The sequence below is a fragment of the Arachis ipaensis genome, chromosome B3 (assembly GCF_059453495.1).
Source record: "Arachis ipaensis isolate K30076 ecotype BB chromosome B3, ASM5945349v1, whole genome shotgun sequence".
Lineage (NCBI taxonomy): Eukaryota > Viridiplantae > Streptophyta > Magnoliopsida > Fabales > Fabaceae > Arachis > Arachis ipaensis.
Window position 1 is genome coordinate 61080673 of NC_142438.1, and position 6853 is coordinate 61087525.

At 41.8% G+C, this 6853-nt stretch overlaps 1 non-coding gene across 1 annotated transcript; it reads left to right on the plus strand.

Annotated features, from left to right (window-relative positions):
- Nucleotides 1-6518: 6518 nt before the first annotated feature.
- On the plus strand, nt 6519-6626 carry LOC148570819 (small nucleolar RNA R71). The gene has a single exon (XR_015908124.1). It is a non-coding gene; the product is annotated as a small nucleolar RNA R71 (small nucleolar RNA).
- Nucleotides 6627-6853: the final 227 nt, after the last annotated feature.

Consider the following 6853-nt stretch of genomic DNA (forward strand, 5'->3'; position numbering starts at 1 on the left):
CATATAAATATAATAAACATTGGACATAGAGGATGAAACAAAATATAGATTACAATTATAGAGAAGTAAACACACAAGAATAAAATAGTTATAGTTAAATAATGTAACCATTCATAAAGGCTCAAATCTCATAGGTTGTGTGTTCTTTAGCTCAAAAATTATGTTCCAAATACAACTTCAATCAAATTTAGCATAAAAATTTTGATTAAAATTAGTGAAATTTTGTTCCAAAGATAGGGTCTTCGAAGAAATCTATTATCTTTTCAATCAAGCAGAACATGCATGCAACTAACCTATTACTATGCAATTTATCCTATTCTACAAAAGAAAAATCTAACTAAATATCCTCATTTATTGGTGTTTAGGAAAGAGAAATTACCTCCGGAAGTCAGGTACTGACCGACCTCCCCACACTTAAGGCTTTGCACCGTCCTCGGTGCCATCTGTCAGGAACAAAAGTAGGTTGGTAGCAGTATCTCCATCGTCGGGGCCATCGTGGCTCCCTGTGCTGGTAAAGGAAGTGGAGTCCGGGGTGTCTGAGTCCTTGAATTTTCCCATAATCAGCTCCTTGAGGTATGTGAATCGGCTCTTGTTACGGCGCTCTCTCATCTTAGCTTTCTGTTCCTGCCGATCCAACCTTCCAAGTATCTGCTGGAGCAGTTGGTCAGTAGTGGGTGCTTGTGGTGTTGAAGAAGGAATATCTTCAACTGGTTCAGTAGGCTGGCTGATAGTGGCTGCTGGAAGTCTAAGGTACTTCCCGTTAGGGACATACTGATCAACCCGGGGAAGCAAGACTTTGGTGTCCCCAGCTCTGTAGGAGATTTTGGCGGCTGAGACAAGATCTGAGACCAGGGCGGGGAAAGGTAAGTTGCCTGTAATTTGTACGTGTCCCATGGCATTCTGGATATGTCTTGGTAGATTCAAAGGTTGGTCTGTAAGGATGCACCATAGTAGAACGGCCATGTCCGCAGTGAAGGAGGATTCATGAGTGCTCGAAAAGACATAATGGGACATGATCTGTGACCATACGTGAGCCTCCAAGGTAAGTGCTGAAGCCGAAATTCCCTTAGGGCGGGTATGATGGTATCCGTAGATCCATCGGCTGCCAGGTAGTGCGATGACTCTGAGAACGGCGTCCCAGTCGAATTGGTACAGCTGGCGCTTGAGTGTGGTTTCTTGAAAGGCATCCAATCCTTCTGGAACAGGGGGAAGACCTAGAGCTTTTTGAATGGCCTCTTTTGTAATGGGGACTTGCTTCTGACGGACGTAGACAGACTGCAGGGTTGGTAGGTGGAAGTTGGAGTAAAACTCGACTACCCAAGAAAGATTGACATACCTTGGCTGTCTCTGTAGGAAATCCCAATGTCTTCATGTAATCTGTGGCTCAACAAATGTAGCAATATGGTTTGGGAGGAGAAGAAGGTATTCGTTGTTGTAACTCCTATCTGCCAGGATGGGGAACATCTGCTCACAGTAGCGATTGGGGAATCGCGCAGTGTCCTTTGCTGGGAAGGCTCTTTCTTTATCATCAACTTTTATAATCCTCTTAATTTTCTTTGTTGAGGGCTTAACTGCAGTTGAAGAGGGTTCTGCCACTAATTCTAGCTTACACCACGAAGATTCTGGTTAGGAGATCTAAGAGATACTCATTCAGTCTAAGGTAAAATGGAGGTGGTTGTCAGGCACGCGTTCATAGGGAATGATGATGATTGTCACGTTCATCACATTCAGATTGAAGTACGAATGAATATCTTAGAAGGGAAATAAGATGAATTGAATAGAAAACAGTAGTACTTTGCATTAATCTTTGAGGAACAGCAGAGCTCCACACCTTAATCTATGGAGTGTAGAAAATCTACCGTTAAAACTACATAAGTGAAAGGTCCAGGCATGGCCAAATGGCCAGCCCCTCTGATCTAAGAACTAGGCGTCCAAAGATTAGTAAAATATCCTATTTATAATAAACTAGCTTCTAGGGTTTACATGAGTAAGTAATTGATGCATAAATCCACTTCCGGGGCCCACTTGGTGTGTGCTTGGGCTGAGCTTGAGTGTTGCACGTGTAGAGGTCCTTCTTGGAGTTGAACGCCAGCTTTTGTGCCAGTTTGGGCGTTCAACTCTGGTTTTGGCTCCTTTTCTGGCGCTGGACGCCAGATTTGGGCAGAAAGCTGGCGTTGAACGTCAGTTTACGTCGCCTATTCTTGGCCAAAGTATGGACTATTATATATTTCTGGAAAGCCCTGGATGTCTACTTTCCAACGCAATTGGGAGCGCGCCATTTCGAGTTCTGTAGCTCCAGAAAATCCACTTTGAGTGCAGGGAGGTCAGAATCCAACAGCATCAGCAGTCCTTCTTCAACCTCTGAATCTGATTTCTGCTCAAGTCCCTCAATTTCAGCCAGAAAATACCTGAAATCATAGAAAAACACACAAACTCATAGTAAAGTCCAGAAATGTGAATTTAACATAAAAACTAATGAAAACATCCCTAAAAGTAACTAGATCCTACAAAAAACATACTAAAAACAATGTCAAAAAGCGTATAAATTATCCGCTCATCACAACACCAAACTTAAATTGTTGCTTGTCCCCAAGCAACTGAAAATCAATTAGGATAAAAAGAAGAGAATATACTATAAATTCCAAACTATCAATAAAACATAGCTTCAATCATATGAGCGGGACTTATAGCTTTTTGCCTCCTGAATAGTTTTGGCATCTCACTCTATCCATTGAGATTCAGAATGATTGGCATCTATAGGAACTCAGGGTTCAGATAGTGTTATTGATTCTCCTAGTTCAGTATGATGATTCTTGAACACAGCTTCTTTGTGAGTCTTGGCCGTGGCCCTAAGCACTTTGTTTTCTAGTATTACCACCGGATACATAAATGCCACAGACACAAAATTAGGTGAACCTTTTCAGATTGTGACTCAGCTTTGCTAAAGTCCCCAATTAGAGGTGTACAAGGTTCTTAAGCACACTCTTTTTTTTCTTTGGACCTTGACTTTAACCGCTCAGTCTCAAGTTTTCACTTGACACCTTCACGCCACAAGCACATGGTTAGGGACAGCTTGGTTTAGCCGCTTAGACCAGGATTTTATTCCTTTTAGGCCCTCCTATCCACTGATGCTCAAAGCCTTGGGATCCTTTTTATTGCCCTTGCCTTTTGGTTTTATGGGTTATTGGCTTTTTGCTCTTGCCTCTTGGATTTAAGAGCTTTTGGCTTTTTCTGCTTGCTTTTCTTTCTATTATTTTTTTTTTTTGCCTATTTTTTTTTCTGCAAGCTTTGTTCTTTGTTGCTTTTTCTTGCTTCAAGAATCATTTTTATGATTTTTCAGATTATCAAATAACATGTCTCCTAGTCATCATTCTTTCAAGAGCCAACATATTTAACATTCTTAAACAACAACTTCAAAAGACATATGCACTATTCAAGCATACATTCAGAAAACAAGAAGCATTGTCACCACATCAATATAATTAAACTAAGTTCAAGGATAAATTCGAAACTCATGTACTTCTTGTTCTTTTGAAATAAAACATTTTTCATTTATGAGAGGTGATGGATTCATAGGACATTCATAACTTTAAGACAAAGTTACTTACTACTAATGATCATGTAATGAAGACACAAACATAGATAAGCACATAACATAGAAAACGAAAAACAGAAGAAATAAGAGCAAGGAATGAATCCACCTTAGTGATGGTGGCGTTTCCTTCTTGAGGAACCAATGATGTCATTGAGCTCTTCTATGTCTCTTCCTTGTCTTTGTTGCTCCTCCCTCATTGCTTTTTGATCTTCTCTTATTTCATGAAGGATGATGGAGTGCTCTTGATGTTCCACCCTTAGTTGTCCCATGTAGGGACTTAATTCTCCTAGGGAGGTGTTGATTTGCTCCTAATATTTATGTTGAGGGAAGTGCATCCCCTGAGGTATCTCAGGGATCTCTTGATTTGCAGCCACATGTTCTACCACTGAGCTATAGTCCCTTGAGATGAATCTTTCCATCTCCCATGACTCAGAGGTGGAAGCAATTGTCTTCTCTTTCCTCTTTCTTGAGGTTTCTCTGGCCTTAGGTGCCATTAATGGTTATGGAAAAACAAAAAAGCTATGATTTTACCACACCAAACTTAGAATGTTGCTCGCCCTCGAGCAAAAGAAGAAAGAATAGAAGAAGAAGAAGAAGATATGGAGGAGATGGAGGGATATGTATATTCGGCCATATGGGTAGGATTGGGTGGGAAAGAGATGTTGAATTTTGAAGATAGGTGGGTGTATGGATGTGAGTGGTAAATGGAAAACAGAAGGGATGACCATGAATGGAGAGAGAGAGGGTGAGAAGAAGTGAGTGGAAGTAGGTGGGGATCCTATGGGGTCCACAGATCCTGAGGCGATCCTGTGAGGTCCACAGATCTTGAGGTGTCAAGGCATTTACATCCCTGCACCAATTTAGGCATGCAAAATGCCCTTGCACACAACTCTGGGCGTCCAGCGCCAGGTTGGTGCCCATTTTGGGCGTTCAACGCCCATTTGTTGCCATTTCTGGCGTTGAACGCCAGAACCATGCTTGTTCTGGGCGTTCAGCACCAGGATGCTGCCCATTTTGGGCGTTCAGCGCCAGAACCATGCTCTGTTCTAGCGTTGAACGCCAGACAGATGCTCCTCCAGGGTGTGATTTTTCTTCTGCTGTTTTTGATTCTGTTTTCAATTTTTCTATTTATTTTGTGACTCCACATGATCATGAACCTATAAAGACATGAAAAATAATGAAAATAAAAATTAGATAAATAAACATTGGGTTGCCTCCCAACAAGCGCTTCTTTAATGTCAATAGCTTGACAATGGGCTCTCATGGAGCCTTACAGATGTTCAGAGCATTGTTGAAACTCTCCAACACCAAACTTAGAGTTTGGTTGTGGCCTCCCAACACCAAACTTAGAGTTTGACTGTGGGGGCTTGGGTTGACTCTGCTTTGAGAGAAGCTTTTCATGCTTCCTCTCCATGGTTGCAGAGGGAGATCCTTGAGTTTTAAACACAAGGGAATCCTCATTCCATTGAAGGACTATTTCACCTCTGTCAACATCAATCACAGCTCTTGCTGTGGCCAGGAAAGGTCTTCCTAGGATGATGGATTCATCCTCTTCCTTTCCAGTATCCAAGACTATGAAATCAGTAGGGATGTAAAGGCCTTCAACCTTTACTAATACGTCCTCTACTTGTCCATATGCCTGTTTTCTTGAATTGTCTGCCATCTCTAACGAGATTTTAGCAGCTTGCACCCCATAGATTCCCAGTTTCTCTATTACAGAGAGGGGCATGAGGTTTATTCCTGAACCAAGGTCACACAGAGCCTTAAAGATCATGGTACCTATGGTACAGGGTATTATGAACTTTCCAGGATCCTGTCTCTTCTGAGGCAATGTCAGTTGATCCAGATCACTTAGTTCATTGATGAACAAGGGAGGTTCAACTTCCCAAGTATCAATGCCAAATAATTTGGCATTCAGCTTCATGATTGCACCAAGAAACTTGGCAGTTTGCTCTTCAGTAACATCCTCATTCTCTTCAGAAGAGGAATACTCATCAGAGCTCATGAAGGGCATAAGGAGGTTCAATGGAATCCCTATGGTCTCTAGATGAGCCTCAGAGTCCTTTGGTTCCTCAGAGGGAAGCTCCTTATTGATCACTGGACGTCCCAGGAGGTCTTCCTCCTTGGGATTCACGTCCTCTCCTCTCCTCACAGGTTCGGCCATGGTGCTTATGTCAATGGCCTTGCACTCTCCTTTTGGATTCTCTTCTGTATTGCTTGGGAGAGTACTAGGAGGGATTTCAGTGATCCTTTTACTCAGCTGGCCCACTTGTGCTTCCAAATTTCTAATGGAAGACCTTGTTTCATTCATGAAACTCACAGTTGCCTTAGATAGATCAGAGACTAAATTTGCTAAATTAGAAGTATTTTGTTCAGAGTTCTCTGTCTGTTGCTGAGTGGATGATGGAAAAGGCTTGCTATTGCTAAACCTGTTTCTTCCACCATTATTAAAGCCTTGTTGAGGCTTTTGATCCTTCCATGAGAAATTTGGATGATTTCTCCATGATGAGTTATAGGTGTTTCCATAAGGTTCACCTAAGTAATTTACCTCTGCTATTGCAGGGTTCTCAGAATCATAAGCTTCTTCTGCATAAGAAGCCTCTTGAGTACTGTTGGATGCAGTTTGCATTCCATGCAGACTCTGAGAGATCATATTGACTTGTTGAGTCAATATTTTATTCTGAGCCAATATCGCATTCAGAGTATCAACTTCAAGAACTCCCTTCTTCATAGGCGTCCCATTACTCACAGGATTCCTTTCAGAAGTGTACATGAACTGGTTATTAGCGACCATGTCAATGAGTTCTTGAGCTTCTGCAGGCGTTTTCTTTAGGTGAATGGATCCACCTGCAGAAGTGTCCAGTGACATCTTTGATAGCTCAGATAAACCATCATAGAATATATCCAGGATGGTCCATTCTGAAAGCATGTCAGAAGGACACTTTTTGGTCAACTGTTTGTATCTTTCCCAAGCTTCATAGAGGGATTCACCTTCTTTCTGTCTGAAGGTTTGAACATCAGCTCTAAGCTTGCTCAACTTTTGAGGAGGAAAGTACTTGGCTAAGAGAGCCGTGACCAGCTTATCCCAAGAGTTCAGGCTGTCTTTGGGTTGAGAATCCAACCATAATCTAGCTCTATCTCTTACAGCAAAAGGGAAAAGCATGAGCCTGTAGACTTCAGGATCTACTCCATTAGTCTTAACAGTATCACATATCTGCAAGAATTTAGTTAAGAACTGAAAAGGATCTTCAGATGGAA